The 12,500-nt window shown below is 45.2% G+C and overlaps 1 protein-coding gene across 1 annotated transcript in view; it reads right to left on the bottom strand.

The window, feature by feature from the left end:
* LOC143281890 (uncharacterized) overlaps positions 1–12,500 on the bottom strand; it is a 256,000-nt gene that overhangs the window by 33,123 nt on the left and 210,377 nt on the right. The window lies entirely within an intron of this gene.

Raw genomic sequence — 12,500 nt, forward strand, 5'->3', positions numbered from 1 at the left:
ATAGACATAAAGACAAAGACAGACATAGAGACAGAGGAACAGACACAGGAGAACATAGAGATAAAGACAAAGACAGACATAGAGACAGATGAACAGACACAGGAGAACATAGACATAAAGACAAAGACAGACATAGAGACAGATGAACAGACACAGGAGAACATAGAGATAAAGACAAAGACAGACATAGAGACAGATGAACAGACACAGGAGAACATAAATATAAAGACAAAGACAGACATAGAGACAGAGGAACAGAGACATACATACAGACAAAGACAGGCATAGAGAAAGAGGAAGAGAAACAGAGGAACAGGCAGAAAATACACACATAGAGACAGATGAACAAAGATAAAGGAACATAGACAAAGACAGAGGAAATGAGACAGCGAAACAGAGACAGACACAGAGACAGAGTGACAAAGTGACAAAGACAGACACAGAGACAGAAGAACAGAGAGAGAGAGACAAAGACAGAGATGAACAGAGACATTAATAGTAGCAGCAGTAGTCGTAGTGATGATGATGGAGTCTCCCGTCGGACCGACGGATGAGTAGGCGGGCAGGCTTATCTGTCGGTGTGTGTCCTCATGTGGGGAGAAGAGGCCGATTCTGGATGCACAGCACTTCCCGCAGGTGTTGCAAGGGAAAACGTCTCCAGAAGTTGAGCCCTGCTTCCTTCGCTGACGCTTCTCCTTAATGGCCAGCATTCTCTTGTTTTCTTTATGCCACTATAGCACAGCATCCTCCAGCGAGAGCGGCCAAGGGCATCAGTTTCCCAGGAAGCAATGTATATGTCACAGGCTTTGAGGTTTGTCTTCAAGGTGTCCTTGAAGCGCTTGCAGGGTCTTCCAAGTTCGCGGTGGCCTTCCTTCAGCTGGCCATACAAAAGCATCCCCGGGATCCTGCTGTCTGTCATGCGGACAACGTGTCCTGTCCAGCGTAGCTGGCACTGGATCAGCAGGCTTTCGATGCTGGCGTTCTGTGAGCTAGCTGGTTGGTACATGGACTCGGTCTTGCTGAGGCTGATGGTGAGTCCAAAGCGTCTGCAGAAGGTTGAGAACCTGTCCATAATGAATTACATGCCCTCATGGGTGTGTGCAGCAAGCGCGCAGTCATCAGCGAAGAGGAATTCTCTCAAACACCCTGGACCTGTCATGCAGTCGCAGCAAGTTGAAAAGTTTGCCATCTGTGCGAAACTGAATGTAGATGCCCCGGACACAGTCTTGGAAGGCGTCAATCAGCATGGCAGAGAAGAGAATGGAGAACAGTGTGGGTGCCAGGACGCAGCTCTGCTTCAGTCCATTTACCACAGGGGACGGATCCGACATGTCAGTAGTAGTTAAAACTGCTTCCTTCTCAAACACACGTATTGACTGAATCTGTCAACCCTCTCAGAAACACACACACACACACACACACACACACACACACACACACACACACACACACACACACACACACACACAGAGAGAGAGAGAGAGAGAGAGAGAGAGAGAGAGAGAGAGAGAGAGTATAAACCCTATCAAACACACATACACACCAAAACTAAAGCTGTCAACCCTGTTTAATTCACACACACACACACACACACACACACACACACACACACACACACGCACGCACGCACGCACGCACGCACGCACACACACACACACACACACACACACACACGCTCTTTCTCTCTTTCTCTGTCTTCCTTCTCCCAACACCATCTCTTTCTTTGTCTGTCTCCCTCCTCCACACCCCCTCTCTTTCTTTGTCTTCTTCCTCCACACCCCTCTCTTTCTTTGTCTTCTTCCTCCTCCCAACACCCTCTCTTTCTTTGTCTTCTTCCTCCTCCCAACACCATCTCTTTCTTTGTCTGTCTCCCTCCTCCACACCCCCTCTCTTTCTTTGTCTTCTTCCTCCACACCCCTCTCTTTCTTTGTCTTCTTCCTCCATACCCCTCTCTTTCTTTCTCTGTCTTCCTCCTCCCAACACCCTCTCTTTCTTTGTTTTCCTTCCTCCTCCTCCACATCCCCTCTCTTTCTCTGTCTTCCTCCTCCTCCACACCCCTCTCTTTCTTTGTCTGTCTTCCTCCTCCCCCTCTCTTTCTTTGTCTGTCTTCCTCCTCCCCCTCCCTCTCTTTCTTTGTCTTCCTCCTCCTCCACACCCCTCTCTTTCTTTGTCTGTCTTCCTCCTCCACACCCCTCTCTTTCTTTGTCTGTCTTCCTCCTTCACACCCCTCTTTCTTTGTCTTCCTCCACACCCCTCTCTTTCTTTGTCTGTCTTCCTCCTCCACACCCCTCTCTTTCTTTGTCTGTCTTCCTCCTTCACACCCCTCTTTCTTTGTCTTCCTCCTCCTCCACATCACCTCTCTTTCTCTGTCTTCCTCCTCCTCCACACCCCTCTCTTTCTCTGCCTTCCTCCTCCCCCTCCCTCTCTTTATTTGTCTTCCTCCTCCTCCACACCCCTCTCTTTCTTTGTCTGTCTTCCTCCTCCACACCCCTCTTTCTTTGTCTTCCTCCTCCACACCCCTCTCTTTCTTTGTCTGTCTTCCTCCTTCACACCCCTCTTTCTTTGTCTTCCTCATCCACACCCCTCTTTCTTTGTCTTCCTCCTCCTCCACATCACCTCTCTTTCTCTGTCTTCCTCCTCCCCACTCCCTTTCTTTCTCTGTCTTCCTCCTCCCCACTCCCTTTCTTTCTCTGTCTTCCTCCTCCCCACTCCCTTTCTTTCTTTGTCTTCCTCCTCCCCACTCCCTTTCTTTCTTTGTCTTCCTCCTCCTCCACACCCCTCTCTTTCTCTGTCTTCCTCCTCCCCACTCCCTTTCTTTCTCTGTCTTCCTCCTCCCCACTCCCTTTCTTTCTCTGTCTTCCTCCTCCTCCACACCCCTCTCTTTCTCTGTCTTCCTCCTCCCCACTCCCTTTCTTTGTCTGTCTTCCTCCTCCTCCACATCACCTCTCTTTCTCTGTCTTCCTCCTCCCCACTCCCTTTCTTTCTTTGTCTTCCTCCTCCACACCCCTCTCTTTCTTTGTCTTCCTCCTCCACACCCCTCTCTTTCTCTGTCTTCCTCCTTCCCACCCCCTCTCTTTCTTTGTCTGCCTTCCTCCACACCCCTCTCTTTCTTTGTCTGTCTGCCTTCCTCCACACCCCTCTCTTTCTTTGTCTGTCTGCCTTCCTCCACACCCCTCTCTTTCTTTGTCTGTCTTCCTCCTCCCCCTCCGTCTCTTTCTTTGTCTGCCTTCCTCCTCCCCCTCCGTCTCTTTCTTTGTCTGCCTTCCTCCACACCCCTCTCTTTCTTTGCCTTCCTCCTTCCCACTCCCTCTCTTTCTTTGTCTGCCTTCCTCCCCCCTCTCTTTCTTTATCTGTTTTACTCCTCCCCCTCCCTCTCTTTCTTTGTCTGCCTTCCTCCTCTCCCCTCCCTCTCTTTCTTTGTCTGCCTTCCTCCTCTACCACTCCCTCTCTTTCTTTGTCTGCCTTCCTCATCCCATCCCTCCCTCTCTTTCTTTGTCTGCCTCCTCCTCCCCCTCCCTCTCTTTCTTTGTCTGCCATCTCGCATCCCACTACCCCCCTCTCTACTCACCCTCCTCCACACAGAAGATCTCTAATAAATGTCAATGGAATCTTCATGTTGCGTCTTCACGCAGTTGGGTCGAGAAGGGAGATATTGATTTTCATTCTCCAAGTCCTCCCATTAAAACAGAAAAGAAAATATGTTAAAGAAAGGGTCGCTATTGGATGTACGTTCCGTCCACTCTTTGCTGTGCGCGCGTGCGCGTTTGTATGAGTGAGTGAGTGAGTGTGTGAGTGAGTGACTGAGTGTACGTGTGTGTATATGTGCGTGCGTGTTTGCGAGCGTGCGTGGATGGTGCTGTAACTGTATGTCAGAAAGAGAATATGGCTCATGCACACACTGTGTTGGGCTCACAAGACACACGTAGATAGATATGAAACTGGCATTATACAGGGTAGTATTAGTTCCCATCTATGTCTGTCTGTCTGTCTGTCTGTCTGTCGTCTGTCTGTCTGTTAGGACAAGAAAAAGAATAACAAAGAGAAGAAAAAGAAGAAAAACAACAACAACAACAACAACAAAACAAAAGAATGAATGAATGAATGAATACACTAAAAGAAAAGACAGAAATGAAAAGAAAGACAGAGATTAGAAGAAACAGGGGCATGGTATTCATGACCATCTGTCCTTTATAGATCCCAACTAAAATCATTTTACCATCCCTAAAACACCTTCACAGATCCTGATTGAAATCAATCTGCCATCAATCAAACACCTTCACAGATCCTGATTGAAATCAATCTGCCATCAATCAAACACCTTCACAGATCCTGATTGAAATCAATCTGCCATCAATCAAACACCTTCACAGATCCTGATTGAAATCAACCTACCATCCACCAAACACCATCACAGATCCTGATTGAAATCAATCTACCATCCATCAAACACCTTCACAGATCCTGATTGAAATCAATCTACCATCCACCAAACACCTTCACAGATCCTGATTGAAATCAATCTACCATCCATCAAACACCTTCACAGATCCTGATTGAAATCAATCTACCATCCACCAAACACCTTCACAGATCCTGATTGAAATCAATCTGCCATCAATCAAACACCTTCACAGATCCTAACTGAAATCATTTTCCATCCCTAAAACACCTTCACAAATCCTAACTGAAAACATTCAACCATCCCTAAAACACCTTCACAGATCCTGATTGAAATCAATCTGCCATCAATCAAACACCTTCACAGATCCTGATTGAAATCAATCTACCATCAATCAAACACCTTCACAGATCCTGATTGAAATCAATCTACCATCCTTCAAAATCATCACATATCCGAACTGAAATCATTCTACCATCCTTCAAAACCTTCAGTTTCAGTTTCAGTAGCTCAAGGAGGCGTCACTGCGTTCGGACAAAACCATATACGCTACACCACATCTGCCAAGCAGATGCCTGACCAGCAGCGTAACCCAACGCGCTTAGTCAGGCCTTGAAAAAAACAAAACAACCCCCCCCCAAAAAAACAACAACAAAAAACAAAAAAAACAACAAAACAACAACAAAACAACAACAACAAAAACAACAACGGGGGAATAAATAATAGATAAGCTTACATAAATAAATAAATAATAAATACAATATAGAAAAGGGTAGTAGTAGTAATAATAATAAAATATAAAAAAATAAATGAATAAGACAACAATGGTGATAAATAAGCAAATAAATGTAAAACCTTCACAGAACCCAACTGAAATCAATCTGCCACCCATCAAACACATCCACAGATCCTAACTGAAAACATTCAACCATCCCTAAAACACCTTCACAAATCCTAGTTGAAATCATTACACCATCCCTCAAACACCTCCACAAAACATTACTGAAACCAATCTTCCCACCACTCGAAGTGGATAGCTATGATATTAAGTTGATTTCTTTTATACCTCTGAAATGTTAAACCTCGGCAAACCCAGCACAACTGACACCTGAAAATTGCTCCTAATCATTGTCATGGTAATATCACACACACACACACACACACACACACACACACACACACACTGTTCAGTTCTCTCCTTGCACCAACATCACACAAACCCCGATATCTAAGATGGAAGTCGGGAAGAGGCGGAACAGTGAGCTGGGTAGGAAGGGGAGGGGAGGGCGTAGTGATGTAAGGGGAAGAATGGGTGGGGGTGGGGTGGGGGTGAGGGGGTGGGGGAGTAGTGGAATGTGTTTTATGGGACAAAGGGCGGGGAATTTATTGAAGGGAGAAGGAGAGGGCGGGGAGTAAAAATAGAGACATGTTTCTTCGTGTGTGTGTGTGTGTGTGTGTGTGTGTGTGTGTTGGGCGGCCTTTGTCCATGACAGGGCGGGCCTCTGTCTGTCTGTGCATCATTCTGCACCCGTATCTCGGTCTCTTTTGGTGCCATGCCCATGCCACTTTGTGTGTGTGTGTGTGTGTGTGTGTGTGTACGTGCGTGCGTGCTGGAACACCCCATGAAGTTTATGTGTGAATGTTAGGGAAGTAAAATGCAAGCTGATGAAAGGGAGGGCAACAACGGTGAGGGAATTCTGTTCCCCAAACTGGAATGACCCGGACACTTTTCGTCCTGCATCGAGCCTTCTCCGTGTCTGCTGCATGTAAGGACACAGGCACAGAAAAGCGATATTGCTGCAATGAGAAAACCGAACAGTGTGTGCTGTTGGTGTAAGGACAGAACTGAACAGTGTGTGATGTTGGTGTAAGGACAGAAATGAACAGTGTGTGATGTTGTTACAAGGACAGAACTGAACAGTGTGTGATGTTGCTGTAAGGACAGAACTGAACAGTGTGTGATGTTGTTACAAGGACAGAACTGAACAGTGTGTGATGTTGTTACAAGGACAGAACTGAACAGTGTGTGATGTTGTTACAAGGACAGATCTGAACAGTGTGTGATGTTGGTGTAAGGACAGATCTGAACAGTGTGTGATGTTGGTGTAAGGACAGAACTGAACAGTGTGTGATGTTGTTACAAGGACAGAACTGAACAGTGTGTGATGTTGGTGTAAGGACAGAACTGAACAGTGTGTGATGTTGTTACAAGGACAGAACTGAACAGTGTGTGGTGTTGGTGTAAGGACAGATCTGAACAGTGTGTGATGTTGCTGTAAGGACAGAATTGAACAGTGTGTGATGTTGGTGTAAGGACAGATCTGAACAGTGTGTGATGTTGTTACAAGGACAGATCTGAACAGTGTGTGATGTTGGTGTAAGGACAGATCTGAACAGTGTGTGATGTTGGTGTAAGGACAGATCTGAACAGTGTGTGATGTTGGTGTAAGGACAGAACTGAACAGTGTGTGATGTTGTTGTAAGGACAGAACTGAACAGTGTGTGATGTTGCTGTAAGGACAGAACTGAACAGTGTGTGATGTTGGTGTAAGGACAGAACTGAACAGTGTGTGATGTTGGTGTAAGGACAGATCTGAACAGTGTGTGATGTTGTTACAAGGACAGAACTGAACAGTGTGTGATGTTGGTGTAAGGACAGAACTGAACAGTGTGTGATGTTGGTGTAAGGACAGATCTGAACAGTGTGTGATGTTGGTGTAAGGACAGAACTGAACAGTGTGCGATGTCGGGTTAAGGACAGATCTGAACGGCTAGTCAGTTTCCCCGCAGGATGTCGTCTGGGGACTTTGCTGAAAGGAGGCAACGCCATGACCACACATCACACATGCACCTGCACGTGCATCAAAATGTACATACACACACACGCATGCACACGTGCGCGCGCGCACGCACGCACGCACACACACACACACACACACACACACACGTACGTTGATACATTTTCTTTTCGTTCACAGTTCACAACTCATTTGCAAATAAAAACAAAACAAACAAACAAACAAAAAGCACAAAAGAAAGAAAAAAGAACACACAAAACCAACTTTGCCTGTGAGTAAGATGGGGGAAAATCTAGATTTTTTTTTCTCTCAGGCCACATCGATGTTTGCACGACAAAACACTTGTGTGTGGTCATTTTTGTTGGTTTGCTTTTTGCATTGCTGCCAGCATTGGAGGGAGCTTTCTAGCAAACAATGATAAGAAGCCCCCTTTTTGTCATGGTTAAACCATAGAACAACGATTAAACGTACTTTTTAATCATGATTAAACCATAGAACAACGATTAAACGTACTTTTTAATCATGATTAAACCATGGATGAACGAACTTTTATATCATGGGTAAACCATCAAACAACAATTAATCATACCTTTTCAGCATGGTTTTAACCATAGGACTACGATTAAACGTACCATTTTTTTTATCATGATTAACCCGTGGAACAACACTAAAAGATATTTTTGTTAATCATTTTGAAACCAGTGAACAAAGAAACATGGACGAATCCACAGATCATGTGGTGGATGCTTTCAGAAGGATGGCAGGAGTATTGCAGACTGCAGCACCCTTATTAACACATAGCTTTCAGCCAGAAGACTGTAGCACCCTCACTAACACATAGCTTTCAGCCAGAAGACTGTAGCACCCTCACTAACACATAGCTTTCAGCCAGAAGACTGTAGCACTCTCACTAACACATTGCTTTCAGCCAGAAGACTGCAGCACCCTCACTAACACATAGCTTTCAGCCAGAAGACTCTAGCACCCTCACTAACACATAGCTTTCAGCCAGAAGACTCTAGCACCCTCACTAACACATAGCTTTCAGCCAGAAGACTGTAGCACTCTCACTAACACATAGCTTTCATCCAGACTGTAGCACCCTCACTAACACATAGCTTTCATCCAGAAGACTGTAGCACCCTCACTAACACATAGCTTTCAGCCAGAAGACTGTAGCACTCTCACTAACACATAGCTTTCATCCAGACTGTAGCACCCTCACTAACACATAGCTTTCAGCCAGACTGTAGCACTCTCACTAACACATAGCTTTCATCCAGACTGTAGCACCCTCACTAACACATAGCTTTCAGCCAGAAGACTGTAGCACTCTCACTAACACATAGCTTTCATCCAGACTGTAGCACCCTCACTAACACATAGCTTTCAGCCAGAAGACTGTAGCACCCTCACTAACACATAGCTTTCAGCCAGAAGACTGTAGCACCCTCACTAACACATAGCTTTCATCCAGAAGACTGTAGCACCCTCACTAACACATAGCTTTCAGCTAGAAGACTGTACACCCTCACTAACACATAGTTTTCATTCAGACTGTAGCACTCTCACTAACACATAGCTTTCAGCCAGAAGACTGTAGCACCCTCACTAACATAGCTTTGAGCTAGAAGACTGTAGCACCCTCACTAACACATAGCTTTCAGCCAGAAGACTGTAGCACCCTCACTAACACATAGCTTTTAGCCTGAAGACTGTAGCACCCTCACTAACACATAGCTTTCAGCCAGAAGACTGTAGCACCCTCACTAACACATAGCTTTCAGCCAGAAGACTGTAGCACTCTCACTAACACATAGCTTTCAGCCAGAAGACTGTAGCACCCTCACTAACATATAGCTTTCAGCTAGAAGACTGTACACCCTCACTAACACATAGCTTTCAGCCTGAAGACTGTAGCACTCTCATTAACACATAGCTTTTAACCAGACTATAGAACTCTCACTAACACATAGCTTTTAACCAGACTATAGCACTCTCACTAACACATAGCTTTCAGCCTGAAGACTGTAGCACCCTCACTAACACATAGCTTTCAGCCAGAAGACTGTAGCACCCTCACTAACACATAGCTTTCATCCAGACTGTAGCACCCTCACTAACACATAGCTATCATCCAGAAGACTGTAGCACCCTCACTAACACATTGCTATCATCCAGAAGACTGTAGCACCCCCACTAACACATAGCTTTCATTCAGACTGTAGCACCCTCACTAACACATACCTTTCAGCCAGAAGACTATAGCACTCTCACTAACACATAGCTTTCATCCAGAAGACTGTAGCACTCTCACTAACACATAGCTTTCATCCAGACTGTAGCACCCTCACTAACACATAGCTTTCATCCAGACTGTAGCACTCTCACTAACATATAGCTTTCAGCCTGAAGACTGTAGCACTCTCACTAACACATAGCTTTCATCCAGACTGTAGCACTCTCACTAACACATAGCTTTCATCCAGACTGTAGCACCCTCACTAACACATAGCTTTCATCCAGAAGACTGTAGTATCATCACTAACACATAGCGTTCAGCTAGAAGACTGTAGCACTCTCACTAACACATAGCTTTCATCCAGACTGTAGCACCCCCACTAACACATAGCTTTCAGCCAGACTGTAGCACTCTCACTAACACATAGCTTTCAGCCAGAAGACTATAGCACTCTCACTAACACATAGCTTTCATCCAGAAGACTGTAGCACCCTCACTAACACATAGCTTTCATCCAGATTGTAGCACTCTCACTAACATATAGCTTTCAGCCTGAAGACTGTAGCACTCTCACTAACACATAGCTTTCATCCAGAAGACTGTAGCACTCTCACTAACACATAGCTTTTAGCCAGAAGACTGTAGCACTCTCACTAATACATAGCTTTCATTCAGACTGTAGCACCCTCACTAACACATAGCTTTCAGCCAGACTGTAGCACTCTCACTAACACATAGCTTTCATCCAGACTGTAGCACTCTCACTAACACATATCTTTCATCCAGACTGTAGCACTCTCACTAACACATGGCTTTCATTCAGACTGTAGCACCCTCACTAACACATAGCTTTCAGCCAGAAGACTGTAGCACTCTCACTAACACATATCTTTCAGTCAGAAGACTGTAGCACTCTCACTAACACATAGCTTTCATTCAGACTGTAGCACCCCCACTAACACATAGCTTTCAGCCAGACTGTAGCACTCTCACTAACACATAGCTTTCAGCCAGAAGACTATAGCACTCTCACTAACACATAGCTTTCATCCAGAAGACTGTAGCACCCTCACTAACACATAGCTTTCAGCCAGAAGACTGAAGCACCCTCACTAACACATAGCTTTTAGCCTGAAGACTGTAGCACCCTCACTAACACATAGCTTTCAGCCAGACTGTAGCACCCTCACTAACACATAGCTTTTAGCCAGAAGACTGTAGCACTCTCACTAATACATAGCTTTCATTCAGACTGTAGCACCCTCACTAACACATAGCTTTCAGCCAGACTGTAGCACTCTCACTAACACATAGCTTTCATCCAGACTGTAGCACTCTCACTAACACATATCTTTCATCCAGACTGTAGCACTCTCACTAACACATGGCTTTCATTCAGACTGTAGCACCCTCACTAACACATAGCTTTCAGCCAGAAGACTGTAGCACTCTCACTAACACATATCTTTCAGCCAGAAGACTGTAGCACTCTCACTAACACATAGCTTTCCTCCAGACTGTATCACTCTCACTAACACATAGCTTTCATCCAGAAGACTGTTGCACCCTCACTAACACATAGCTTTCAGCCAGACTGTAGCACTCTCACTAACACATAGCTTTCATCCAGACTGTAGAACTCTCACTAACACATAGCTTTCAGCCAGAAGACTGTAGCACTCTCACTAACACATATCTTTCAGCCAGAAGACTGTAGCACTCTCACTAACACATAGCTTTCCTCCAGACTGTATCACTCTCACTAACACATAGCTTTTAGCCAGAAGACTGTAGCACTCTCACTAACACATAGCTTTCATTCAGACTGTAGCACCCTCACTAACACATAGCTTTCAGCCAGACTGTAGCACTCTCACTAACACATAGCTTTCATCCAGACTGTAGCACTCTCACTAACACATAGCTTTCATCCAGACTGTAGCACTCTCACTAACACATAGCTTTCATTCAGACTGTAGCACCCTCACTAACACATAGCTTTCAGCCAGAAGACTGTAGCACTCTCACTAACACATATCTTTCAGCCAGAAGACTGTAGCACTCTCACTAACACATAGCTTTCATTCAGACTGTAGCACCCCCACTAACACATAGCTTTCAGCCAGACTGTAGCACTCTCACTAACACATAGCTTTCAGCCAGAAGACTATAGCACTCTCACTAACACATAGCTTTCATCCAGAAGACTGTAGCACCCTCACTAACACATAGCTTTCAGCCAGAAGACTGAAGCACCCTCACTAACACATAGCTTTTAGCCTGAAGACTGTAGCACCCTCACTAACACATAGCTTTCAGCCAGACTGTAGCACCCTCACTAACACATAGCTTTTAGCCAGAAGACTGTAGCACTCTCACTAATACATAGCTTTCATTCAGACTGTAGCACCCTCACTAACACATAGCTTTCAGCCAGACTGTAGCACTCTCACTAACACATAGCTTTCATCCAGACTGTAGCACTCTCACTAACACATAGCTTTCATCCAGACTGTAGCACTCTCACTAACACATAGCTTTCATTCAGACTGTAGCACCCTCACTAACACATAGCTTTCAGCCAGAAGACTGTAGCACTCTCACTAACACATATCTTTCAGCCAGAAGACTGTAGCACTCTCACTAACACATAGCTTTCATCCAGACTGTAGCACTCTCACTAACACATAGCTTTCATCCAGACTGTAGCACCCTCACTAACACATAGCTTTCATCCAGACTGTAGCACCCTCACTAACACATAGCTTTCATCCAGACTGTAGCACTCTCACTAACACATAGCTTTCAGCCAGAAGACTATAGCACTCTCACTAACACATAGCTTTCATCCAGAAGACTGTAGCACTCTCACTAACACATAGCTTTCATCCAGACTGTAGCACTCTCACTAACACATAGCTTTCATCCAGACTGTAGCACCCTCACTAACACATAGCTTTCATCCAGACTGTAGCACTCTCACTAACACATAGCTTTCAACCAGATGGCAGGAACATCATAGACTGCATGACCCTTCCTAACTCATAGGGGGTGGGGACGT

This window comes from Babylonia areolata, chromosome 5, assembly GCF_041734735.1.
Source record: "Babylonia areolata isolate BAREFJ2019XMU chromosome 5, ASM4173473v1, whole genome shotgun sequence".
In the NCBI taxonomy this organism is placed as follows: Eukaryota; Metazoa; Mollusca; class Gastropoda; order Neogastropoda; family Buccinidae; genus Babylonia; species Babylonia areolata.